The 27,825-nt window shown below is 45.1% G+C and overlaps 1 long non-coding RNA gene across 7 annotated transcripts; it reads left to right on the top strand.

The window, feature by feature from the left end:
• Nucleotides 1-412: 412 nt before the first annotated feature.
• LOC125544121 lies at nt 413-7,536 on the top strand. Of its 7 annotated transcripts, none has more exons than XR_007299293.1 (11): nt 413-1,129; nt 1,206-1,260; nt 1,633-1,754; nt 2,516-2,680; nt 3,786-3,842; nt 3,951-4,275; nt 4,800-4,848; nt 5,388-5,616; nt 5,747-5,859; nt 6,648-6,728; nt 7,061-7,536. It is a non-coding gene; the product is annotated as an uncharacterized LOC125544121 (long non-coding RNA). The 7 variants fall into 7 exon arrangements; XR_007299291.1 differs by having other exon boundaries at nt 3,951-4,375; XR_007299292.1 differs by having other exon boundaries at nt 2,516-2,625; nt 3,951-4,848.
• Nucleotides 7,537-27,825: the final 20,289 nt, after the last annotated feature.

The raw sequence follows: 27,825 nt of genomic DNA, 5'->3' as shown, positions 1-27,825 counted from the left end.
TTCGGCCACCATTTGATAGATCTGTGTGTAGAGAATGGAACAAATCAGAGTAATAATTCATCGGAGAAAACAAACCCATGTAAAAAAATTATTAGGATTAATAGCATCTGGTTTATTTATTGTAGCAATCCGAAGAGACACATGTGGGTGTTCATGGACTTGCATCTAGTAATAGCACTAATACCAGTGCTAGCACGTGAGAAGTGCAAGAAAGACTATGATTAGCAAAAAGCAAAGTCCGCCTTCGTTGAATTTAACCTATAAACCCTGGAGAACCGCTAGGCAGGACCAAGGTGGCCACGTCGCCTTTAAATCGCTCGTGCCACCGCCTGTTAATTAGGTGCCCCTCCGAGGGCATTTTAGTCATTTCACCTTTTAGCCTATAAATCCCAGCAGCTCCCATGCAACGTAGAAGGTAGAACCCTAGCCGCCTCCCCATCTGCCGCCCCGCCCGACCCGCTCACCCCACCGCTCCGCCCGTCCCGCTCGCCCCCTTCCCAGCCGCTCACCCCGCCCGTCCAGCTCGCCGTGGCCGATGACCACGCCACCAGAGACCGCGGACCTTGGCGCAGGCCTGTGCTCCCGAGCGGTGGTCCCTCCTCGTCGCCACCCCTCTCCTCTGCCCCGTGTCGGATCCGAGGCGTGCGGGCGCGGAGGCGAGCTTCTCCAGCGGTGGCCGCCACCCTCTCGTCTCCTCAATCCTCTTCATATCGTCCCGCGTTCTTGATCTATGCCGCCGCGTGCTGTGGTTCTGGATTGGGCGCAGGCTGCCGCCATTGGAGAGCAGCGGCGGTGAGGTCTTTAGCTCGGGTGCGAGGAGCAGGGGGGTGAGGTGGACGGTGTTGTGGCGAAGAAGTGATTGATGCGGCCGGCAGCGAGCGCCGGTGAGCGACGAGGATGCTACCATCTCTCCTCATATCCTCCCAGATTCTCGATTGGAGCGGGGGACAGACGCCGCCACAGGCCACCGGGGACGCCTCTGCATTGTCGTCGGCTGGACGAGGAAAACAGCAAGATGCTGGCCTATGCATCGAACGTGGGCCGCTTCAGCTTTAGGGGAGATTTGACTATGGCGCAAGGTCCCCCACTTCCTTGTTGTGGCGCTGTAGCGTCATGGGCCCTTCTGAAGGTACGCTAACTCCTTCTCTCCTCTTCTTTCATACTGATGCAAAAGGTGAGGTGCAAATCTGAAGAATTTTGTACAGGGAGAGGGAGGCACATCGGAGGGTGGTAGCAGGTGCGTCTTGCTAAAGCAACCAGGTATATATCCCAGTTCCTTCTTACCATGACCTTTATATTCCAACCATACAGTACAGCAATACAGGCGCTCCATTGTGTGTGTTAACGTTTTCCTGTACTCATGATTTTTCTTAACCAATGATTTGTCTGAAGTGCCATTGGTATTAATTGTTCGTTTGTCATGTAGACCAAACCAAGTGAAATAACCATAAAAGGACAAATCAAATAGAATCATTTTGTTTAGCAAATTTATATTAGTGTTTAATGGTAAAAGTTTCAAAAGATTTTAACATCAATCTGAAGTTGACCTTTGTTCAGGGACGAAGGCATTATATACCTTTGAATTGCCTCTTTTGTTGTTTATTGCTGGATTTGACAAGCAGTTTTTTTCAGTGGTTCTCGTGGCCTGAAGCAGCAAGTATTGTGGAGATTGATGGACTAGGTGCTTGCAGCCGCAGTCCATCGTGCTCTCGGTTGCTGACCTTGAGGTCCAGCGGCAACTGCCCGTCGCTTAGGTATCTTCCCCCCTCTCATGCTCTTCCCCTTTTTTTCCTTATTGGTTGTATCCAGACCAAGGCTTGATCCAGACCCAAGAAATGTGGTCGCGGTGCAGCTTATCAACTCCATCCCATCTGGGTGCTTCCCGACATGGCAGTGATGGTCTCCTTTTTCAGTCATCGTGCGTTGCACCACAAAGAATTATGTGGTTTGATGGCAATGAAAGAAAGAGGTGGTGATTTAATTCCGCTTATTTGCGCCACAAACGATTCAGTGGTTTGATGGCAAGGAGCAGGAGGTGGTGGTTCAGTTCCACTTATTTGTTAGCTTCTCTTTCCTTGGAGAAATGGTCTCGATGTTGATATTTTTTGTATTTTCCATTATCTCAATCTTGAATAGATTGGATTAATGGACAGATACAGGGGTGCTTTACTGGTTGTATAGTCCCTTGCGTAATAAATCTTTGTATCTCTTTTTCTTAATCAGGACTGAATTAATTAATTACCTAATTGTTGTTGACCTGAGTTTAGTTGTTCAACTGTGGTCATCAAATATAGCCTCTGGCTGGCTAGATTAGCCAATGTTTTAGCCAATCATGATGTATTGCACATTGTCTTTCATTTTCTTCTCACTCTTATTCTTTTCATGTTGATTTTTCACTGGCATGGAGAAGAAGAGAGATTATAGGGCGACATTAACTTTAGTTGTCTTTAATTTGATTATGACTGCAAATTTGAGATTTATCATTTTCTAATTCTCAGTGATTTATATTTTGTAGGGGATGCTTCTAAGCTGCAATGCTCCATATCCGATGCAATATATTTCTGCTTTATTGAAGAGGACTAACTTGTGCTGGGAAAGATTCCTGAAGGTGATGTCAGATCATTGGTAAATAACAAGGAATCCTTGGAACCTGTCATCCTGTAGTATTTGTCTGCGATAGGTATGCATTCTGTCCAGCTAAGCAGAGTATTCCAGATTGAGTAATGCTAGAGATACAAACATATTATATACTCCCTCCTTCCATCTATATAGGGCCTAATGCATTTTTTAAGACCGCGTTTGACTATTGACAAGATTAATAGTACATGACATGCACAATGTGAAAATTATATCATTGAAAGCTCCTTTCACACACGAATATAACGACGTGCTTTGTGTAAGTTGCATGTCATATATTGTTGCTCTAATATTTGGTCAAAGTTAGCCTCGAAAAACACATTAGGCCCTATATAGATGGAAGGAGGGAGTATACATTTTAATGCTTTAGCTTCCATAGTGAGAGCAAGTTGCAAGACCAGATGCCATGCGGTCTTACTGCGAGCTCGTCCAGTTCATGGTGACTTGGTGATGACTCAAATCCACCTACCTCTTTCTCTCCGTGTCTCCTTTTGTTGCTGTTTGTTGGAACTTTGGATTGCGCTGGCTTGATGGCTGTTTCGGATTAATCAAAGGATTTTGTTTAGCTTAGTTTCATTACGGGCAAGCCTAAGAGAGTCGTTCTTTAGTGTGGGTTAAATTAATCAGGGGATTTGAAGAACGGTTCAATCGATCTGTACTAAGCAAACCTGTGTGCTTGCAATCACGTATGGTTTTAGCCATGTTGCTTCTACAAAGCTTCCTTCAATTGAACCGATCTTCTCAGTAGCTAATGGAGCGCATTGGCAGGAACAGAGTGGCCAACTGAATCTGACAGTCTGGTTTCTTTGTACTCATATCTTGCAGAGTAGTTTCCTAACTGATTGTTTGGCAACAGGTATTTTGAAGAACTCAAACTCATGGTAACAAATGAACTAGCAAAGAGAGCCATTTATACCTCTCTTCTGTAAGATAATCCCGTGAAGGACACACACATAAAAGCCATGAAGGACGAAGAAAGAATTATTGATCTATTATTATGTTTCTTCTTTGCAAATATATTGCTATGGTTGTTAGCGATGTATACGCCCGAGTGGGCTAATGTATAGTTGTATTGGTTTAGCTTATCGACCTTGCCGCGTTCATGTTTTCATTTCCTTTTGTTCATGATGATTGTTTTTTTTGTGCAGGCCTGGATTGTAGGATTGCATGAGTTGGGGCTTGCGATTGCCCATTGTGGTGCACAGGTAGATTGTAGGATGTACTTGCCGAAATGAGCATGGTCGCCATGCTAATTGTTCAAATATTCTATGGTTATTTCAGTGCTTATCTCAGTTACTTGATTTCTTTTGCAGTACTGCCAGGGGTGGCTGTTTGTTTACTGCAGGGGGTGTTGATCTGCTGCCCCATTATTTGATTACATGTTTGATGCTCTCCAAAAAATGCTACAAAGAATCATAAGAAACTTCTCGTGATAGATTTACCATTAGGGATATTTACAAATGTTTACTTCTAATTCATTAGCATATCCTCTGTTTTTTTAATTAATTGTTGCCTCCTGTTTTTTGTTTATCTTAGCCTTCTGGTGCTTTTGGTGTATGGGCAAAACAGGTCAGAGTACAAAGTGGTGAATTGCATTTCACATGCCAAGATAAACAAAGAATAAAAAAAGAAAACATGGTATTCTCTAACACAAGAGCATGATACCTTGGGTCCATTGGTGCAGACCAAGAGATAAGAACTACTTATGCTGCAATAGTTTCAGTGGAAGTATAGTCAGGTGTTTAATTGTTTTTTTACAGTTTTAGCTAATTGGCTGGGTATCCACTTTATCTTTTGTGCTTGCACATATAATCGATTCTCTGGTCCATACTTGCATGTTCTCTAATTATCTTGGAGTGCTGGCAAGTAATTAGAACATATCTTGGTCCATACTTGCATTAGAATATGCCACATAGAAGGATGTCGCATATCTTGGAATAAGAATGGCCACACGAGCATTCTGTCATGATATTGTAATGAGTGGTCGATACTTGTGGCAGTGCTGCAATGGTGCTATGTTGCATGTTTGCACAAGATGCCTGTAAATTCTTGATCTTCGTCATGCCTCCTGCTTACTATTAGTTCAATTGAGCCCAATCTTTCTGGTCGTATTGCTACGCGCTTATGATTAGTTGCTCTATTTCTTGGTTGTTGTATTGTAGGATAGGGAGGCAGAAGAGAGGACATGCCGGGGAATGAAGGAGAACAAACGTAAGTAGTACTCGCCACTATTCAGATTTCTTTGTTGTTGCATTACAGGATTGTAGGGTGTTTAGATTTTAAATGCTGGCATTGATCGAGGTGTTAACTGGTTTTTAGTTCTGATTAGATGCGAATCAGGTTCTAGTTATGATGAGATGCAGAAATTGTTGAGAGAGGGCATGAATGGTCTATATTTTAACCGTGCTTTTATTCCTTTTTGCCCTTTCCAAAGGGACTACTCTACCTTTTGTTGACAACAATATATTTATTAAGCTAGGAGGCTGCACCGGTCATGAATTTAAATAGGCTTGGTACCGCTTTATTTTGGTCAACATTTTTGGCCCTGAACATGTTATGTTTTGATTTATGAGGTTAAAGCATACTACTGCTTGCAGAAATAGCAACCTGTTGAAAGTATTGTTGGGTCACTTTTAGGCTTCTAGCTATTTTGATTTTATCATATACAACACTTTCAGACCAATAAATACAATGACCTCCCTTTTACATTAAATAATCGTGATTGTTCTCATACCATTTGGAATTTGCAGAGTGTCTCAGGCACACAAGCTAAAGGTTCACCAAGTTCAGGGAAAGAAAAGTTTCCCTAGACATGTGGCAGCAGCTGTTAAGACAAGAGCGGCGCTGTGAGCGACAACCCTCGATCGTCTTCCTTGTGGAATCAGGTACGCGTCGTCCATCGTGGGTGTTGGCGGGTGGCCGGAGGCGGCTACATCAGGCCAGTGTCCGTGATCAAGACTGACACCAGGAAGGCTGCCGGTATGTAGTATGCTCCTCATCTCCTCCAACTTACGTTTTGGTAGCACGTCTCCATTGTTGTAAGGACATATTTCTAGCTTTCACTATCCTACTCTACTATGTCGTGCTTGACCATTCCTCTTCCATTCAGGTCTACAGTTGTGCACTCAATTCAAATGATTATTCTCCGTTCTTTTCCTCAGAACTACATATGAGAGGTACAAAGGGTTGGCCAAGATACTCAATTAAGCTATTCGATTTAAGGTATACTTCTATCGCTTCCTTCTATCCTTTTTGTTCAACTTCTCATGTGTATTGTTAGCTTTTTCTCAAGCTTTTTTTAATCTAGAACCTCAAATATAAGTACATTTTGCTGATTAGTGAGTAAATCAACCGGCAATAGTTGGTATATATTTGTTGTAGGTTTGATGTCACCTATTCATTCTTTTTCTTTTTGAGATGCTCTGTTTTTACAATGCAGCATTTGTTCCTTCATAACTATATTACCACTTACATTGCTGGCAATGGAAACTAAAGAAATCTTTGAGGCTACTTGTGAAGCTCTATTGTTGATGCCAGATTTGTACATTTGAGTAGTGTTATATCCATGTATAAATGCAGACTTCGTTGAAGCTATATTTTATAAACCAATCAGCCATGTTTTTTCTTTGCTGCTGCGGTTGCCATGTGTCACGTAGTTATATGTGCGTGTTCATAATTATAATTGCACTTTGTCTCCCTTTGCAAGTGTGATATATGTGTGTTCATAATTATATGTTAGTCCTAATTTTCAGATCATGCCCACAGCTTGTGGAGTGTTAAAATCTAATATCTCTAATTTCCGCATCAAGCTATGGTTCCCCTGTTTAGCATTTACTTTCTATTAATTACTTTGATCTAATGTTTAAGATTTTTGCTTTACCGATGTTTGATCTAGATTAGCAATAAAACACACTCAAAATTAGGTGTTCTTCCTTGGTTAGCTGTCTGCATTTCTTATGTTGGATTGGTTCAGGCCAGGGTGTATCGCTCTTTTTCCTTGCCTTTCACAGGTCCTTTGCTGATGTTGGTTGTGTCCTTGCTGCTTGGAGAGGGGGTGAGGGCAGAGGACTTTGATGCCAGAAATAGGCGAGGTAAAGAAAATACTACGGTCTATCTATGCTACAGCTGTTTAGCTAATTGGATCTGGTCTCCTTGAGCGGATGTTTATTTGCTTACTCATTTGTGCTCTTCTTACTGTATGTGAAGTGATATAATTGTATTCCATTGGTGTCAACTTACTTTTCGTGAACTAATTCTGTAATGAATACACATTGGTCTCTACAGAGGTCCTCTATATTTGTTCTCCTTCACTAGAGTGCCATACATACAGAAACAACTATATTTAAACTGTACATTTGAAGCTTTTTACTCAAAGCCAAATGACACTCTGCAATCTACTCAATTAATTCCTCTCGCATGCCAGTATTTTCAGGTCCACTACACCAAAGAAAAGCTGAAAGAGTACATCAAACCAGATGATGACACACTCAAGGTCAAGCTCGCAAACAGCAGTCTGCACACCAGTTGTCGTATCATGCTGGGAACAGACAAGAGAGCCACAATAACCAGAAACTGGTCGGAGTTCCGCCACCGTGCAAACATCCATGAAGGATTGTATCTGCGCCTTTTGTTTCAAGGTTACCGCAGAGCACCGCCTGACTCTCATCGTCCATGTCCTCTAGACGGACCATCTACAGCAACCCATGCCTTTTGCATGCATAGCCTGTTGTCTTAAGAAGATCTAATTTGCCTCTATGATAAGATGAACCTTACCTGTGGTTGCCGATGATGCCATACGTTGCTTTTGTACAACTGCCGGTGATATTATAACCTATGTAACCCCAGTTATTATTACCCGGCAGCACATCCATCTATTGATCTTACGCATGATTTTCTATCGTTGCTGCTTTCCTCTGCTTCAATCATCAGTTATTTGACAACAACGCTGAACAATCTGCACAAGTACTAATGGAGCCTGGATGATGATGTTGAAGGGATTTCTGTTATGAACAATGAGAACATTCAACCCCAGCCACTATGAACAATCGCAGCGCCGATGGTCCAACAAGCATAAAGCCTATGAGATGAATCTCCCCCTTTCTACCTTACTTCCCAATAGCATTGTAAACATTCTATCATAAGCTCCTAATATCATATTCTATCATGAATGATCCATGTGTACCAATCTGCCCCTAAATATATTTAGGTTCACTCTTTCCATACTTGCCGTACTCTCGCCCCTTGCGCCGATCGCCATCGGCGCAACGGGTCATCTAGTAACAAAGAAAAGAAAGAAGGATTAGGTCTCCCTGTATGCCACCGAACGATCCGAATTCAGCATGTGTCTGCTGCTCTAGCTTGATGTTGTGCGCGCGTTCTTGGCTGGAACGTAGCCGTTCAAGATCTCCCACGATGTGCAGCACGTCCTCAGGAGCTACGTCTGCAAAGCAGGTAAAACGAAGCAGTCTGTACATAATTACTAACAACCAGTACCAAGACTAGATTGGTTTTGATCTTTTAGGTGGAGTAGTGTTCGGACTACTACTAGAATCCAATGACCAAACCAAGGGTACCGTGCTGCAAAATTAGTACTCAATTTGGTCAGTATCACTTTAGGTCTATGCATTTAATTAAAGAAACAAAAAGGGTAGCAGCAAACAATGGCCGGCTACGAGCTGAATTAAAAAAGGGAAGAAAACAAACCTGGCTGATGTGTTGCCGCCGATCTGAACTCCCGTCGGCCGGCCACACGCACTGGAGTACTATATAATTTTTCATTTGACACGTACAAGGAATTTGCCAGCTCCAGGCTACTGTTCATACGCGCACTTCTCCAGGATTTTTATGGCGCGCAGGGTAGCTCGGATCCAATATACTATTAAATGGCGGATATAATAGTCACCGCGGGACCTGACTCTCTGCCAACTCCGATCTGATCTGCAAACAAAACAAAAGAGGCGATAGAAAAAATTGTTTGCAAACAAACCGGTTTATACAATACTGATCTAACTAGAAAAACATCACTTGATCATTGATTTTGATCCCCATCAAACCACGACGAACACCTAGCAGGCTCTCAATGAAAGCATCAATATCGGTTCTATATCCGGCGTATCTTGTAGTAGGGGTCCTAAGTTAGGCGTCCTGGAGCGATGGTAACATGGACACATGATTTTACCCAGGTTCGGGCCTTCTTGATGGAGGTAAAACCCTACACCCTGCTTTTGATTATATTGATATGGGTGTAGTACAGGGTACATGTGTCTACCACGAGATTGGTCTAATGAATATGAGATGTCATGTAGTGATCTATTGACTAGCCTGGCCTTGGTTTATATATGCACCAGAGGCCTAGGGTTTTGGAAAGTCCTCGTCTTGTGCGCCAAGTCTTGTGGAAAAACCTCCTTGTATGCGGCATGGGCTACCCGAAGTGGCCCATGAATGAACCGCCACGGGGTCCTTGGCCCGATCCAGCTGGTCGGGAGATGACGTGGTGAGTATCCCCTAGTCCATGACACCATCAACGCCCTCTCGATCATGCACACACACACACACACACTATCGCCTCATTTTAAGCTGATACCTCTCGCACACACACTCTTTATGTCTTTGTCACACGTGCACCCTGTCCTCCTCCTCTCTCCCTCTCTCTCACACACACATGGGCTTTTTGTAACAACTAGCAAGATGCCCATGCGTTGCATGGAACATCAAGATACATTTGTATGAGTAGTTTATCCTGTGGGAGAAAAGGATGAACGAGGGAAGTCCTTATTTGCAAAGGTTGAGAGGGGTGTGGGTATCTTTTTGCTAAATTGCCATAGTTTCCTTCCTATCCACCAGATATAAATCGGACGGCATATATTGCAGGATGGCTGGCACACCATCATCACCAACTTTATTTTTTATCTCTACTCTTATAAAAAAGCATAGTCGGTGATGATGGTGTGCCTGCCATCCTGCAATATAGGCCGTCCGATCCATATCTAACGGATAGGAAGGAAACTATGGCAATTTACCCGCACTCCTCTACACATTTGCAGATAAGGCCTTCCCTCGTTTATCCTTTTCTCCCACAAGATCTTGGTGTTTCGTGCAACGCACGGGCATCTTGCTTGTAAGAGTAGAAATTAGACATATACCACTTCTCGAATCTTGAAACCAACATCATTCCTCCCTTATCTCATAAAAACCGCCAAAGGAATATATTTTGAGTGAAACATAACATATTTTTAGTGATATACATATTTCAAAACTAGACTCTTTTTTCTATCAAATCGGTGAATATTTATTAATCAACTTTGATCGTGTGGCAACGCATCGTTCCACAATGTAGTGCCTATAGATTTTTTAAGAAGTCAAACTTTGCAAACTTTGACCAAGTTTGTAGAGAAAAATATTTATATCTACAATAGCAAAAATATATAATGCAAAACTACATCATATGATGAATCTAGTGATATATGTTTCGCACTCTAGATGTAAATATTTTTCTCCACAAACTTGGTCAAAGTTTGTGAGGTTTGACTTTTCAAAAAATCTATAGGCACTACATTATGGAATGGAGGGAGTAGTTATTACCACTGTATAATATTTTGGACACCAGACAAACGGTGGAGTACATATACGAAGAGAAGAGGCGCACGCACGCAGTCGGTCTCTCGCTGTCTCGCACACATGAGAGTTATGTAAAGGCACCGTTAACAAATAAATCCTGAAAACCTAGGTGCACGATTGCTGCATGCGCGGGTACCGACTACATGGTGGAGCGCACCTTTGTAGGAATAGTCTGCTCGCATGATAATTTGATCTGTAGGAGTTGATGGTCGGGGCAACAGGTGAACAACCTGGAGGCGATGGCTCGCCAGATCCAGTAGCCACGTTTAAAATATCATTTTTTAGCGGGGTAAGAGTTCCGATATTCAATGGCGCGTTATAAGTACTAAGTAGTTTTTAGAACGATTTGTATGGAGCAAAAATGGAATTCATAACTACTACCTCCTTGGCGTATGGCTGTATGTGTTTATGTTGCGAGATTTTGAACCTGGTAGTTCTACGGAAAATACTATGGTTTAGATGTTGGTTTTCAGTAATGAAAATCAGAAGGGGGAAACACTTTTTGATAAAAAAACTACTACCTTTGTTCCAGTTTACTAGTCCCCATCGTAGTTTGGGTCAAAGTTTGTCCACGAATTTTACTTGTAAAATGTGAATGGAAAACGAAATTTTGTTATACCCAAACAAAAAAGGACTGGAGGGAGTGATTGCTCTGACACAGACGCGACCTCTCACAGCACAGACATTGAACCGGCACGCCGGCCAAGAGGGCCCCACTCGCTGCAGGCCCGGCTGAACACGCCTCCTCGCCGCATGCAAATTGCTTCAGACTGCCCCGCCTGCCTCCATTGAATCCGCGCCTGTGCCGGCAACATGTCCTTCCGCGAGTCGGCCGGCATTTTAGAACACAAAAAATGACCAAAATATAATTAATTACGCATGGTCTTGACTTGTTGTGCTCGCAGTGGTAGCAGGAACTAGAGGTTTTCTTTAATTATAACTCTCGTCACATTTTTTGGCTTTGAAGTGAATCATGGTTGTGGACATTATCTATGAATGTGCAGATATCCGTGAACATGAATTTGATGTGGAAGTTGAACTTGGAATGTTGGGCTTGCGCGTGAACTATACCATGTCCAATGCTATGTTTGTTATTGTTTAGAAAGTAATTGCTGTTATTACATGACCTGAAAAAAAATATTTTGTGCCACGTCAGTAGATGCACGGACATCACAACAGGCATGCTGACAGGATAAACATTTGAACCTAGCTATTATGAAGGAATTTTTGTATCGACAACAGTTTTAGATAGCATGGGACGCCTAGCCTGCTCTGCCTCTACTAGCTTATTTCTGGCTTCTTCCATCTCTTCTTTGGCTTGGGTGAAGAGATCATCTGATTGCTCTTTTCGCTTCTTTAGGAACTCAGCTACATTCTTAAGGGCTGTTGCACGCTTTCTTTTAGCCTTTACTAGAGCCACGAGGACACGAACAACTGACGACTCCACCTGGCTTGTGTGTAATCTAGCATCATCTGGGAATTTGCACCTTATGTGTAATCCAACATCATTAGGGAACTGGCACCATATGTGTAATCCAGCCTCATTTTGGAAACATGATCTCGAGGTTGACCATACTTCCCTCCTTGCAGGAACTGCATCCTGACATGAAGTTACTTCTTTTTAGATCAATACTCAGAGCAACCCAGATCCATTTAGTAGAAGACAGATAGATAGGACTTGTAGAAGTGAATTCAAAAGGAAAAATATAAAAACATACTACAAGGTGAGAACATCCACTTCCTACATCAAGCTAAAAACGAAAACATTAGGACGATTAAGACTCTTCTTATTACACATCGAAGAACATGAGGCTAAGAGAAACAGAAACTACAACATATACACATCGAAGAACATGAGGCTAAACGAAAGTAATTGAAAGGGTGTTACATACCAAAGCTCGTTTTACAGGTTCGGTGCAGCTCCTCTTTAACTTGCCACGCTCCTTGAAAATGTCCCCAATATCCCGTGTTTGGTCTTCATTGCTCCTCTGCATGTTCGCACTCATGGTTTTAAAATCTCAACGTGGTAAGAAAAATATACTACTAGTAATACTCACGCATCTTGTGGGCAACATTAAAGCACTTGTCTGCCATGTTAGAGCATCTCCAATAGAAGCACAACACGTGGTGCTTTAAAAAAGCGTTTACAGTGCTGAGATCGAGAAGTAGAGATAGAGATTAGACACTAGAGAGTAGAGGATAGTTCTCAGCATAGATAGATAAAAAATAGATAGTTCAACTACTCCTCATCGTCCGACTCCTCCTCGATGATGTCCTCCTCCGACGTCTCAATGTAGGTGTGAAGATACCGATCATCGTTGGATTCTCAGGGCGATGCTGCTCCTAGCCTCATGTTGAATTGAGCGTCCGCTTTTCGGTACGCTTGTCCTCGCGATAGGCGGCTTGCTCCTCCCTCCTCTTCTCCCTCTCCGCCCTCCTTTGCGTGTAGAACTCGCGTTCGTTGATGATGTCCCGCGGGAAGCGTTGGCGCCACAGCGCTATGGCTTCCTCATCCATCTCGGCGATGCCAAGACGGTGCTCCCGCCTCCGGTTGTCGCGACGATCCTCGTCGGTGATAAGCCGCGACAGAGGCACGAGCTCCCGCGCCCGCTCCCATGCCGGCACGTTGGAGAAGTTCAATGTTCTATGAGGCCACCGGAGGCGCCACGCTGCCTCGTTGTATGCGCGGGCAGCCTCGTTGGCGGTGTCGAAATTGCTGAGGCCGAGGCGCATCCCGCGGAACCGGATCTCGGCGTAGAAGCCGCCGAAGGGGCGCGCGCGGACGCCATGGTATCCCCAAGTTTCCCGGCGACGCGGAGGCATGATGGTGCGGCGGCAGTGAGGCGAGAAAGAGTGGGAAGAGAGCGGTGGCAAGGCACAGAGCGGGGAGAGAGCGGTGGCAAGGCACAGAGCAGTGGGAGGGCGTTGGATTTTATAAAGCGCGCCGGACGTCGCGCGCCAAAACTAGCACACGCCCTGCCGATTTTTTCCCCACGCATGCGATCCTTTCCCGACGTCCCTGCTATCTCTACTCTCTTTTCTACTGTTATATTTATTTTATATTTAATATTTATCTCTACTTCTCTACTCTCTACTCTTTTTTTCTTTTAAAAAACAGAGTTTGTGATGATGGTGTGCCTGCCTTCCTACAATATAGGCCGTCCGATTTCTATCCGACGGATAGGAAGGAAACTATGGCAATTTTGCAGAAAGATACCCACACCCCTCTCCAGATTTGCAAATAAGGCCTTCCCTCGTTCATCCATTTCTCCCAAAAGATAAACTACTCATACAAATGCATATTGATGCGTGCAACGCATGGGCATCTTGCTAGTTCTAAAAAACTTTTCATCATTTGCCACACTACTGGTTGCAGATGAAGAACCTACCCAAGCACAGTGCGATACAGGAGCGACGCACAATTACAAGCTGATATTCTGTTGGACAATGGAGGCTATAACCAATTAATTTTACAGGAATAATAGCAACCAGGAAATTTGAAGGGTAGGTATGAACAAAATTGGAACTGCACATGTACTGCTAAGTGATTCAATACACACATTACCAATCGAGGAGGAGAACGATGGTCGCAACGGCCTCTGTGCATCACGGTCGGCAACGGGAGTCAGTTCATTTTCCACGACGGTGGTGCTTCTGTGCTTGGCGTCGGCTTCCGGGAAGCAGATCCGAGATCGTGGAAGACAGTGCCAGGGAAGAGGCTCCATGTACAACGACGATGGTGGACCGGCTCTAGTGCGGCGTACGAGGTCATTGATGAGGCAGATGCGCTGTGGTGGACGAGTGCGCCGATGTAGAAGGGGAGGAGCATGAAGGCTGCAGTGCTGTGGAGAAGTCTATTTTGCAGTGGGTATAGAAAATGGGGAGTATTCAGGTGTACTACTCTGGGTGCCGGGGTGGGGTTGGCTGGGTAGGGTGAACCTGAAGTTATGAAAATAGCCCCCTACCAAGCGTCATCCGTAGGCCTGTTCCTAAGGCTATGATGGTAACTTCGCACTGCTCAAATCAGGGTCGTGGGAGATTTTCCCGCCGACCTCAAAATTTTGTGACACTGAACTCCCCGTGTGGCGTGCTGGCTAATTGGGCTAAGCAACTAGCGAGTACTACTAGTAACTACTAGTACTCCCTCCGTTTTTATTAACTTTGCATATTAGGTTTGACCGAAGTCAAACTTCCTAAGTTAGACAAGTTTATAGAAAAATATAAACATTTACCATAACAAATATGTATGATGTGAAAGTACATTCAATAATGAATCTAATGGTATTTATTTGTTACTGTATTGTATATGTTAATATTTTTTGTTATAAACTTTCTGAGAGTTTACAAAACTTGACTTTGACCAATGCTACTACGCGGACCTAAATAAAAATGGAGGGAGTACACATTTGTTTTCTTAGTTTGTACTGAATTAATCATTTGTTGTAATTGTGAAATAAATATATTAGGCTACTGACTTCGAATGTAATGGTCTATACAATTCAATAGTTGCAATCATTGTTGAATTCCAAGATGTATACGGGGTCTATAGTACTTCACAATATGCTCAAACTCACATAATCCCAGTCAAATGAGAATCTAAATGCATTTTATAGTTATTACTGTGTAGGATGCAACAAAACCAACCATAACTCTACATCATCCATTATAAAAGCAACATTTTGAACACATCCCAATGTGGGAATGAAACGTGTAGAGAGAGCTTGCGAAGATGGAGTAGATAGGACGGGAAAGATTGTATGTATGTGGAAGAGAGAGTAGGAGACAAACCTAACGAGAGAGATAGAGAGAGAAAGAGAGAGGAACAAGTTAGGTCTGTGAGAAAGATGAAGACATGTAATATACGTGAGATGCGTGTGCATCGGGATTCTGTACACGTGGAAGGAGAAGAGACAACATGTTTGATGAGAGAGCTGGAAAAACATGGACGAGAGGGGAAGGATCTTGTGGGTTGAGCGATTGATCATTTTGTGCGGTGGAGAGAGGGATTGGTAATTTTGTGCGGGAGAGAGAGGGAGGAGGAGTCAGTCAGCCGTCGTCACATCATCCTGCTTCCAAATGGCCCTGCATTCTCTAGTGCAGTGTGGTCGCCGTCTTCGATCTCCTCGATGCCCTCTTTGAAGATTGAGGTATTTAGCATGCTGGGGTGCATAGAAGCACAAGCGAGAGTGGTCGCCATATAACCTTGGATGGGGATGAATTGTGTGCTTGGGGAGGGGGTGTGTGTGCGGTGTGTGTGTGTGTGTGTCAAATATTGAGAGGAATCAAACCTATGGAGAGAAATGTGTGTGTATGTGACGGAAAGCTACATGCTAAATAGGGTTTTCACGAAGAGATTGTGCGTGCGAGATAGAGAGCGATGTGCGGGCCTTGAGGTGGGCAGGGGCCGGGTGAGGGTGTCAAAATGTGTGCGTTGATGCATGTGTTACATGCGATCGTGAAAGGGATGGACGAATCGAGAGAGATGGTTGTTGTGTTACAGATGCTCCCCCCTCTCGCTCTCTCTCTCTCCCACACACACAAGTAAAATAGAAGACCGTTCTCTCATGTATACACAACGTATCAGCATCTGTCTATGTCTCACTCATGCACGATCATTTGCACATTCACACCTCTCTATGTCTCTATCACACGCACATCGTCTCCACATTGCCCTTCCGCCACAACACACATATGGACACATACACACATTCTCTCTCAGTCACACACACAAAAATAGTATTAAAAAAACTAGGGAACACCTAAAATGTCCAAATCCAAATAAACATGAACTGGAGCTAAATTCAAATATATGGAAATATTGTAGCGTCAAGAACTTTTCCAGGAAAAAAGTTGAGTAATATTCGGGGATTGTTTTCACACACACACACACACACACAAAGGTTCGGTCGATGTCCTTCGAGCGCGACATGGTGACGCCCCGTTCGATCGACCGCGCGGCCGTGGTTCACACGCTTGCACCGGATTCCGTATCATGGCTATGGCAACTAATATAAGCGATGCCTTAGTCTAATGTTTACATGTACTAGTACGGTTTTCTTTTAAGTTTGGCCAACCCTATATAAAACTAAACTAAGCTCCCATATGCGCACTCATCAATATGCCGCCGTCGCCGTTGTGCATGCCGGCGCCCGCCTGCTCTGGCCAACAATTTCTCACCCATCACGGCCGTGTCGCCGCCATCCCTGTGCCATGAAGCCGAAGGCTCGCCCGCTCACGTCGTCTGTAGTCCCTCCTCGCGATGCCGCCGCGCTGCCAAGCACGCGAGAACCTGGTGGAGCCGCGCCTATGCACACAGCGTATGAAGAGGAGGACGAGCGCGTGCTCTAGCACGCCAGCGAGGAGGAACTAGCGTGTCATTGTCGTCTTTGCCCGCGCGGAGGAGGCACGCATGGTGGCCGTCGCCGCGGAAGCTGGTCACGCCCGCGCCGAGCCTGCAAACCGGGTGCGGACGCGGAATCTACCTTCGAGACCTTGAATGCCACGTGGATCCTGCAATCTGAAGGAACAATTTGGGTCATACGACTCTTGTGAGCCATTGGATGCAACATGGATGGATAGAAGGGCTTCTTCAACCTCTGAAACTGATGCACTGTTAATCTTCTCAGCCCGCCACACGCCTAACCGCCTGTCGTCGTCGCCCCGCCCCCCCCCGAACCGCTTGCAACCCCCCTGCTCCCCCACCCCCGCCATCCGTTTAACCCCGAGCACGGTCCATTTTTTCCAGTGAACTGCATTCCACACCCAACACTCATAAGATAGATCATGGGCACCCTGCCACCCTAATATAGATGCTGGGGTAGCTTCTCCGCCGTCTTCTTCCTTCGCTCCGTCAAACTTCTTTCACAAATTGACTGACCCAAATTATACTACTAGTATGAACGTATTAAGTACAGTAGGAACATGAAGATACGAGCAGTAGTACCAACTACAAGAAGAACAGTAGTAAGACATACTAGTACTAGTACTACTGTACATACTAAAGAGTTGAAATAACGAGGAAGAACATAAAGTTCAAAAAACGAGAAAGAACATAAACATAGTTCTGCTGGGGGATCAACACAACACACCACTCAAATAAAACTAAGCAATTAGTCCGCTTGACACTGTAGTAGAACCAGCATGAGCGACGACACGGCCACCTTACTCGGAGTCCGAGTCCACGTCCTCGACTTCGTCCTCGTCCCTCTTCCTCTTCCTCTTCGCTGACGCTTCTATGCTTAAACCGGACACTGGGCTCTGCTTCTTCATCAAACCCTTGTAGATATTTAAACAAAGGTAGGCATCCATTGCTGCGTACAGGATGTGATCTTCATCTAATGTCTTCAAATCCCATGCATGATGAAACTCGTGGTGAGGTTTCTTCAATTTAGCATAAGAAGGATCAATCATGGCTGCTGCCAGGGTCAGCATTGAAGGCTGAGAGGAGGACACCAGGCTTGCCTTCTAGAGATCGAAGGGCTGGCCTACAACGAGGCCTATCTGACCCAGGACATCCCTGTCATTCCTAAAGTCTATAGTAACGAATTTCACTCTTTCGTCCTTGAGGAAGTTCTTAAAATCCCGGCAGTCAACGTCGGCATGGTATATGTGGTAGACCAAGCACACGTTATGTACGCAAACCTCGATCACAACGGGCTTCTTCTTCTCGGCCTCCTTTAGAATCTTCTCTCTTTCCAGGACTGTGGTGTACTCAACATCTAGCCCACTGACCCACTCATCCTTTGAACTGTTGAACATGCATAGGAAGTGAGCAAGGCATGCTTTCACCGTCGCGGATCCACGTGTGTAGATGACGATGAACTAATCGCTGGTGATGGCTCTAACCTGGTACTCAGTGGCGACCATGGAGATTTGGGAGGCCATGGATTTTGGAGGAGGGTTAGGAAAAGTTGAACTGGTATAATGTGAAAGGACGGGACGACTGGGAGCGAACTGCTATAAGGTAGGAGTAGTAGAATATGGGGACGAGTAGGGCGTGCGAACGGCGTGGGGTTGTTGGCTTGCCCGGTGGATAAACGGCTACAAGCCCCCAAAGAGTTCTCGAGTACTATGCGGGACCCACTAGATGTCATGTCTACTAGACCCATATCGTAGGCGTGATGGTATAGCTTCTGCCTGTTCGCACGCCATGCCGGCGCATGGATGTAACTTCACTTAATTCCATCAACTGTCGCGCCTCCCACGACCTTCGCCTCCCTCGCGTGGTCGCGCCCTTTGAGACTTCGACCGGCTATAAATGAGCAGCTTTTTGCATAGTCCGCATGCATCATACTCCCTCTGGCCCCTTTTACTTCCGTCAACTGTTTGCAAAGTGTTTGACCAAATTTATACTAACAATATCAATATCTACAATACTAATTATAATGAGTATAATAACTACATTTCATAATGCGTATAAAAATATTGATTTGACATTGTGAATGTTGATACATTTTTCTATAAGTTTGGTCAAAGTAGAGGTACATTGACTTCAGACAAAACTTAAATGCACAATGCAGACTAGTTCCTCCGTCTAGGTGTGTGCCATGTCCTATCTAGTCATCACAACAAGGTTAGCTATTAGAGTACTACTACCTCCCTTCTACTTTAAAGGGCTTGATTCAAAATTTTCACCTACTCTTACCAAGATAGAGGCGGTGGAATAGTTTTTGTAGTATGCAAAAGTACTCAACTAATGATGTCCTTCTTCATAAAAAATGTGTTTACCAATGCATTATCGCATTGCATGCATGCATGAACACTAGTTACTCTAACCCCCTCACTTCTTTAATTCTTTGCCCCATCAGCATGTTTGCTATTCCCGTGTGCATGATACCAGCTAAGATACCACCATTATGGCCATCCTTAATCATCGCATGCAATAATTTAATGCACCTTGAAATATGAGCATGTGTGGGGCGTGTATGTTTTTAATGACTTGAGACTATACCTTGCCCGGCATGCTGGATGACTTATTATGCACCGTTCCCCATACCTACAGGAAGCCCGTTCGTCTCCAAATCTTTTCCTGTCCATGTGTGAAAACAATATGCCTGCTTGACTCTCCTTCTCCCTCCAGCGGTCCCACCACTCCACCCCGTGTGGAAAAAATCTGCATGCATGACTCTCCTCCCCCCGCGCTCATCCAATCCGTTGTGACCAGCAATATTTCCACCCCTTCCCTCCCCCGTAATTTACTCCAACAAATATGCCCACGTAGCTGCTACGTTAATCACGCAACATATATTACGGGACGCTGCTTCAGTTACTTAACTGTAGGTGCATTGGGTCACTGACATATGGGCCCAACAAGGGTCTAGCCCACATGTCAGTGACGCAACTGGACCTACAGTTAAGTCAGTGCAGCTCAGTCCATATCTTACGTAGGTGTGCCATTGCTCGCTATAAATACTGCGCCTCCCACGGCATTTGGAAGAAAGCTCACGTTCATCGCTATCTCCCCCCTCCCTCTCACGTCGACCACCATGGCATCACCCCTCCCAAGCCCCAGGTGCCCCTCGCTGCACCGCGCGGACAGTCATGTGTCGCCGTTCCGTTCCTCGCCGCCACTAGTCGAGGACGACGCATCGGTGTTCCGCTCCTCGCCTGGACGCGTCGGCGTTCCCAATCTCACCAGCACGCGCATCGGAGTACATGTCAGCTCCCCGCTACCAGGAGAACGCTACGCCGCTCGTCGAGCCCCCCCACCCTTGAGGAGCATTGGAAAGAAATGGATGTCGCCTTGTGGGAGGCTTTGGCTCTGGGACAAGTTGCCTGGCAGGCCTATGTCGCGTCCGAGAGAGTCAGGCAATTGGCTCTTTGGGAGAAGGCTCGTGCAAGGGTTGTGAGGGTGGCGGAGGACGCCCGTGCCAAAGCCCTGAGTGCAGTCGGGCCCAAGCGCCTCATCTACACTTGGCGGTACATGGACCGGGTGCACGCTTCCAGCGAGGAGGAGTACCTGTTGGCGCCGGATCACCACACTGGTGAGATCGCGCTCGCCCATCGGCACGCCGCCAATCAACACCTCGCGAGTTGCGAGGCTAAGGAAGAGGCGTTGTGTTGGCGTGCTGGGAAACGACCGCGCACCAAGGCACTCGTGGCGCACCGCAAGCGCTCCTGCGAGCGCCGTGGCTTTTAGTACGAGTATAATTTAGTTTTGTAAGGCGATCTCATTAGTTTTGGGACGCAAATGATAGATCCCGAACGTTCAGGAATTATTAGCGTCCTTAATTATGTATATAAAGGTAAAGTTTGGAAACCTTGTGTATCCGTACGCATTTTCTAAGTACGTGCATATAGCACAAACTTTACTACTCCTATATACTATCGCACTGCACGTCTCTCTCTCTATATATATGCTTGCAGACTGTGCTACTCCCTCCGTCCAGGTGAATAAGTCATCTTTGGTTGTGCACCATGACCAAGAAGGAGGGAAGACTTATACACCTAGGCGGAGGGAGTACTACTATTACTTATGTACGTGCAAATGCACGTTTTAACATTACGATGCGGTTTTTGTAAAAGTAGAAAAATAGCACTAGTCAAGCTTGTGAAACGATTCACTGCAAAACAAATGCAGAAATGCTCGTTTGATTGTTTACTTTTAGCTTCCTTCTCTGTGGTTATTTCTCTGTCATACTTTGTATGGAGTATCTCACTGGTCGGAAAGGCATGCAAATTCCCAAACCGCTTCCTACACCCTGTAACGAATTTTTTGCCTAACAAGTTCTGCCGTGCAATTGGAATTCCAACTTGAGTACTACTACTAGGAGTACCAGGGCCCAGTTCTTTTAGGCTTCTAGATTAGTAATCCCATAACTACTACCTCCGTCTTGGTTTATTGGTCCCCATTGTAATCTGTGTCAAATTTTGATCATAAATTTAACTAATGAAATGTTAGTGCATGTCACATGCATTAATATTTTATCAGTTAAATCTTTGGTCAAAATTTAGCACAAATTACAATTGTGACAAATAAACCAGGACGGAGGTACTAGTAGTAGTTTAAAGGCCCAAATAAATGAGTGAGGCACCTTTAATGTTACTCTCCACTATGACTAGTCTTATGGGAAAAGCCGGGGAAGAAACGACTTATTTTTTAAGCCACCAAAAGAACTGGCCCTAGGAGTAGTAGCTAGGGATACTAGGAGTAGTAGCTAGGGATCGAGTGTGCGAGATGAACCAGAGAAAGTAAATGCAGAGAGATGAAATGCAAAAAAGACGGAGGGATGTGATGGTTTCTTGTCCGTTTATTTTACCAGGCCACTTATTACTGGGAGTGGTTGGGTTTTGTGATATGAAGGATTTACTGCTGCGCCACGAGCGGGGCGAGACTCGCATGCAACACCGCCCTCTACACTAGTACTACATCGGTCGTGGTTTATTAGTCCCCCATTGAATTTGACTGAAGATTTAACTAACAAAATGTTAGTGCATGTCAACAAAAACTATATCGTTGGATTCGTATTTGAACATAGTTTTCAATGATATAATTTTAGGTGACATGCATCAGCATTTATCGTACTATATATAATGTTAGTTCAATTTTTGGTCATACCAATCTATAGTAAGGTGCCCTTACGTTGCACGGAACAATGAAATGCATTGATCGGGGAGTTGTTTATTTTTACAAAGGATGTGGGGGTCATCTCATGTGTAATGGGTATCGATAGGTTTCTTTGGATATTATTTCATCTCTAGAGCTCACAAACATCCGGGAGAAATAGAAAAAAAGTATCTTTTGCAAACAAAAGCGTTCAACTGTTCAACCTGCATCCAAAACTTGTGAAGAAATAACACTTATTGTGCTTTGCAAGAAATGATCTTTAAGAATTAGTTTTTCAGTATCGATTGTTATACATGTTGGCTACAGATGACATGGCACTTTCTTATAGTCAACAGTTGGCTATACTATTAAGTATTAACCATGCCCTTATACACCTAGACGGAGGCATTAAATCAGGATGACTTGGAAGGGGGTAGAGGAGATGTAAGAAATGGTTCATCATAAGTATTTCACCAGTACTGTAGTAAAAATTTCATACATGGAAGATTCTAGACTAGACCATAAATGGATACACTTTTATTCATGTGCGATACTCCAATAGAGCAATAGTATCATGCATGGAAGTCTCCACATGCTTAGACAGCAGATTACATTGAGCGAAGACTAATGATCAACATTTAACTTGGTAATGCATATGTCCACGTGAACCTCCTTGGAGTCCCCATGCACATTGTTGGGGGTCAAATCATGCCATGTGTCTTCCATGTCCACATCGGCGGGAAGGTCCCAGCTCGGCACAGTCCTAGTCAGCTTGACGTAGCCAGTGTCGCCGCCCACGTACCTCCGAGGGGTAGTAATAGTGAGCACACACCCTTACATCGGCCTCGTGTCAGTGTTCGCGTCAGCAGCGTCGCCCCTGACACACACTACAAAGACAGGGCGGCCGCCTGCGCGGGCCTCGCCGGTGCCCACGATCAAGAGGAAGACGCTGCCATCCTCCTCCGAGACTAGTAGGTGGCGGAGATCCTCCAGAAACTCTGGCACGGTGAACGGGTAGCTTGTCTCGTACTTGATGTACTCCGCCAAGGGCCAGTAGTGATCGACGCACGCCTGCGTGAGGTGATGCACGATGTCCGCCGGCGAGCCCCAAAACGGCATCGGGCACTCATAGCAGTAGACGAAGGGCTCCTTGGAGGCATCGACCAGGTCTATCATGAAACGGGAGTGGCTGTAGGGGACGTTCTGCCAGTTGAACATATGAGCAAGTTACTACGAGATTTAGTCCGAATAAGCACAAAATAAATCATGCCGACTATAACAGAGATTGAACTAATCATGTGGACTAGCATAGTAGATGAACATATCGAATCTAGGACACATACTGGAAACATGAATTCTACCACGATTTCAAACAAGAAGGACAGAAACACATACGGTGCAACGGGAGCAGCACCGTTGGTGTTGAGGTTGTCGCTCATGTCGTTGAGGAAGAGGTTGCCAAGGTCGGGGAAGAAGCCATCGTCGGTGAAGTCATCGCTTCCAGCAGTCGCAAGAGTGCGCTCCCCAAATTTCAACAGCGCCCGCCGAATGGAGCGCAGGAGGGAGTGGCTGTAGGGGACGTTGCGGCCGCCGAATGGAGCGCAGGAGTAGCCCACGAAGCAGTAGATGGTGCTCCTCCCTAGTCTCTACTCTTATCTCTATCTATACTACTCATCTTTGTTTTTTATAATATACTAGTTGTAGCTGTCAAATCAAATAATACTGCGCTGTCTGCTGCACGCCCGGCTGAACACGCCTCCTCGCCTCCATCAAACCCCTGCGTTAAACCCGCATGCAAACCGAGAAACCTACTCTGACCCACGGGAGGAAATTTGCCGATTGCCGTTGGAGAATAACATAGTCACGTCCAATCCATTTGAGTTAATTGCGTGTATAATTCTCCCTCTATAAAAAGTTAATCCATCCTTAATCTTGTATTCTAAGTACTCTGTGGGTTCCACTGTCAGTACAGTGTACATGACTTGCAGGCTGGCTACAGATTCATACAGAAAGTTAAAACGAAACAAATCCATCCTTAATCTTGTATTCTAAGTACTCTATGGGTTCCACTGCCAGTATAGTAGAGAAAGAAGTATATATTAAAAAAAATATAAAGCTAAAGTTTAGGATAGAATTCGAACTCAGGTCATCGCGCTGCGAGCATCAGGACCAGACCACTATGCTAGGTGTTCATTGTGGACAATGCAAGAGATAAACCTTTATAACAATGAGCCTGTCCGTTGCAACGGATCCAAAGTAGAATAAAACATAATCACAAATTTGAAAGAAAACAATTTAGTTTTGATATACATATCACGAAAATATCTTATGTTTCACTCCAAATATATTCTTTGGGCTGTTTTGATGAAGTAAGGGAGGAATGTGGTTGGTTTCAAGATACTAAGGGGTTTTGTGTAAACTGGAGCAGAGAATTGGGAATTGTTGCAAAAGGCCACAACTTACATCACAACCGTTAGATGCAGATCTAATGGTCAGAAATGGCGGATGGCAGACACACCATCATCACCAACTGAGTCTTTTATAGGAGTAGGAGTAGAGAAAAAATCGAGTTGGTGATGATGGTGTGCCTGCCATCTTATAATATAGACTGTCCGATCTATATCTGACGGATAGAAAGCAAACAATGACAATTTTACAAAAGATACCCGCATCTCTCTCCACAATTACAGATAAGGCCTTGCCTCGTTCATCCTTATCTCATACAACCTCATTGCTGAGCAATTAAAAAGGAAGTCTCTGGAACAATCTGGCATGGTGGCCGCTACCGGCACCGTCCATCCCCATGTCTCTGAAGGAAATATGCCCTAGAGGCAATAATAAAGTTATTATTTATTTCCTTATATCATGACAAATGTTTATTATTCATGCTAGAATTGTATTAATCGGAAACATAATACATGTGTGAATACATAGACAAACAGAGTGTAACTAGTATGCCTCTACTTGACTAGCTCGTTAATCAAAGATGGTTATGTTTCCTAACCATGAACAAAGAGTTGTTATTTGATTAACGAGGTCACATCATTAGTTGAATGATCTGATTGACATGACCCATTCCATTAGCTTAGCACCCGATCGTTTAGTATGTTGCTATTGCTTTCTTCATGACTTATACATGTTCCTATGACTATGATATTATGCAACTCCCGTTTGCCGGAGGAACACTTTGGGTGCTACCAAACGTCACAACGTAACTGGGTGATTATAAAGGAGCATTACAGGTGTCTCCAAAGGTACATGTTGGGTTGGCGTATTTCGAGATTAGGATTTGTCACTCCGATTGTCGGAGAGGTATCTCTGGGCCCTCTCGGTAATGCACATCACATAAGCCTTGCAAGCATTACAACTAATATGTTACTTGTGAGATGATGTATTACGGAACGAGTAAAGAGACTTGCCGGTAACGAGATTGAACTAGGTATTGGATACCGACGATCGAATCTCGGGCAAGTAACATACCGATGACAAAAGGAACAACGTATGTTGTTATGCGGTCTGACCGATAAAGATCTTCGTAGAATATGTAGGAGCCAATATGGGCATCCAGGTCCCGCTATTGGTTATTGACCGGAGACGTGTCTCGGTCATGTCTACATTGTTCTCGAACCGTAGGGTCCGCACGCTTAACGTTACGATGACAGTTATTATGAGTTTATGCATTTTGATGTACCGAAGTTAGTTCGGAGTCCTGGATGTGATCACGGACATGACGAGAGTCTCGAAATGGTCGGGACATAAAGATTGATATATTGGATGACTATATTCGGACACCGGAAGGGTTCCGGGGTAGTTTCGGATAAAACCGGAGCACCGGGGGGTTACCGGAACCCTTCGGGAGGTTAATGGGCCTCATGGGCCTAATGTGGAGAAGAGGAAGGGGCTGCTAGGGCAGGCCGTGCGCCCCCTCTCCCCCTAGTCCGAATTGGACAAGGAGGGAGGGGCGGCGCCCCCCCTTTCCTTCTCTCCCTCCACCTCTCCTAGTTGGACAAGGAACGGGGAGGGGAGTCCTACTCCCGGTAGGAGTAGGACTCCTCCTGCGCCCTCCTCTAGGCCGGCCGCACCCCCCCTTGGATCCTTTATATACGGGGGCAGGGGGGCACCCTAGGACACACAAGTTGATCCACGTGATCGTTCCTTAGCCGTGTGCGGTGCCCCCTGCCATCATATTCCACCTCGGTCATATCGTTGTAGTGCTTAGGCGAAGCCCTGCGTCGGTAGAACATCATCATCGTCACCACGCCGCTGTGCTGACGGAACTCATCCCCGAAGCTTTGCTGGATCAGAGCCCAGGGAGCGTCGTCGAGCTGTACGTGTGCTAAGAACTCGGAGGTGCCGGAGTAACGGTGCTTGGATCGGTCGGATCGGGAAGAAGACGTATGACTACTTCCTCTACGTTGTGTCAACGCTTCCGTTGTGATCTACAAGGGTACGTAGATCATACTCTCCCCTCTCGTTGCTATGCATCACCATGATCTTGCGTGTGCGTAGGAAATTTTTTGAAATTACTGCGTTCCCCAACAGTCTCCACCCAGTCCGACCACCAGTCACCACCACGCCCCACTCCTCCTCACCTTATCTATCATCTTTCTCGAGATATCATTATTTCGATGAAATGGTTGACATACCATTTTCCGACAAAATTCTGAAGATATCATTAGTTTTTACACATGGGATTACTCCTGCATGGGTCAATCACAATAGGTGTTTTGTAAAAAAATGCATCTTGATGTTCTATGCAATGCATGGGCATCTTGCTAATTTTTCTGCATATAATTCCAAACACCACGTAGACACGGTCTTTGACCATTTTACAACTATGTTAGTATCATTGTTAGTGGTCAACCGGTGCAAGTTATAGCCCTGGGTGTTTTAACCTTTTTTTAGTAATGATATCTGGTGATTGTTCGCCACGAGCTCAATCCTGACAAATCCCACGTAACCGTCAGATGGAGCCTGTTTTTAAGCCATAGTATTTAACAAAACCGCCACCCTTACACACGTACTGTAACTGCGTCGCGGGCGTTTGCAACTGCCATGTCTCCCAGTGAATGTTTGTTGGGGATTGGAGTTAGCACCGATGGCGGTTCATAGTCGTTCCACGCTCGGGCATTGAACTTTGTAACTATTTTAGATTAGAATATACTACTCCTTCAGTCCTACTCCACTACTACTCTACTCAAGCAAGTTAGGGCATAGTAGTAGGTACTGTAGGGAGTACCAGTACTGTGATCACTCAAGCAAGTTTTCTGGCATCGATATGACCCTACGCTGCTGGTATGTGTCTCGTAAGTCAAGCGGCGTGTTGTAGTCATCATCACCTGTCCACTTCCCGCAACACATATTCACTTCTCCATCTTTGTCCGCACATAATCTCGTCCAATCTTCCATCCCCGCTAAGGCGCCCCCCTCATCTGAATCCCAAGCACTAACAATGTCAGAACTAAGCAGCGTCTGCCGAAAGAGTGGCTGGAATTCGCTCCTCACAGAGGTAATCAAGCTCATTGTTTTGTGTGTGGACAATCTCAGTACCATGCCGCTCGCCGCGTGCTCGTTGGGGTTGTACCGTTTACTCAAAGCCCTCAGGCCGGAGCTTTTTAAGCCAGCTCCTTGCTTGCTGATGTCGCCTGATCTTCGGAAACGATGTGTCATGCAGCATAACGATCGTAGGGTGGTGAGCATCAACCCACTTGACTGCGATCCGATCCTCATCACGCTCAACTACATTAACGGTATGTACTGGGTCAACATGAACACGTCTTGGATGGTGCTCGTCGACGGTCGCGACAGCTGGATGCTCGTGGAGGTCTACAACCGGTGATTGATCCCCTTCCTTGGATTAACACTGCACTGCTTTGGCACCGTGGCCCAGAATACTCGAAATCTTACAGTAGCCAACATGATACCAAGTTTGATTTGCTCAAGGTTGTAATCTTCTAAGTGCCCACAAGATCTGTGAATTATAAAGACTTCGGGCTAATTGCATTCTTCAACCGCGGTCTTGCCTA

This window comes from Triticum urartu, chromosome 3 (assembly GCF_003073215.2).
Source record: "Triticum urartu cultivar G1812 chromosome 3, Tu2.1, whole genome shotgun sequence".
Classification (NCBI taxonomy): domain Eukaryota; kingdom Viridiplantae; phylum Streptophyta; class Magnoliopsida; order Poales; family Poaceae; genus Triticum; species Triticum urartu.
Note: the sequence above shows the minus strand (reverse complement) of the source record. Positions and strands in the feature narration are given on the sequence as shown.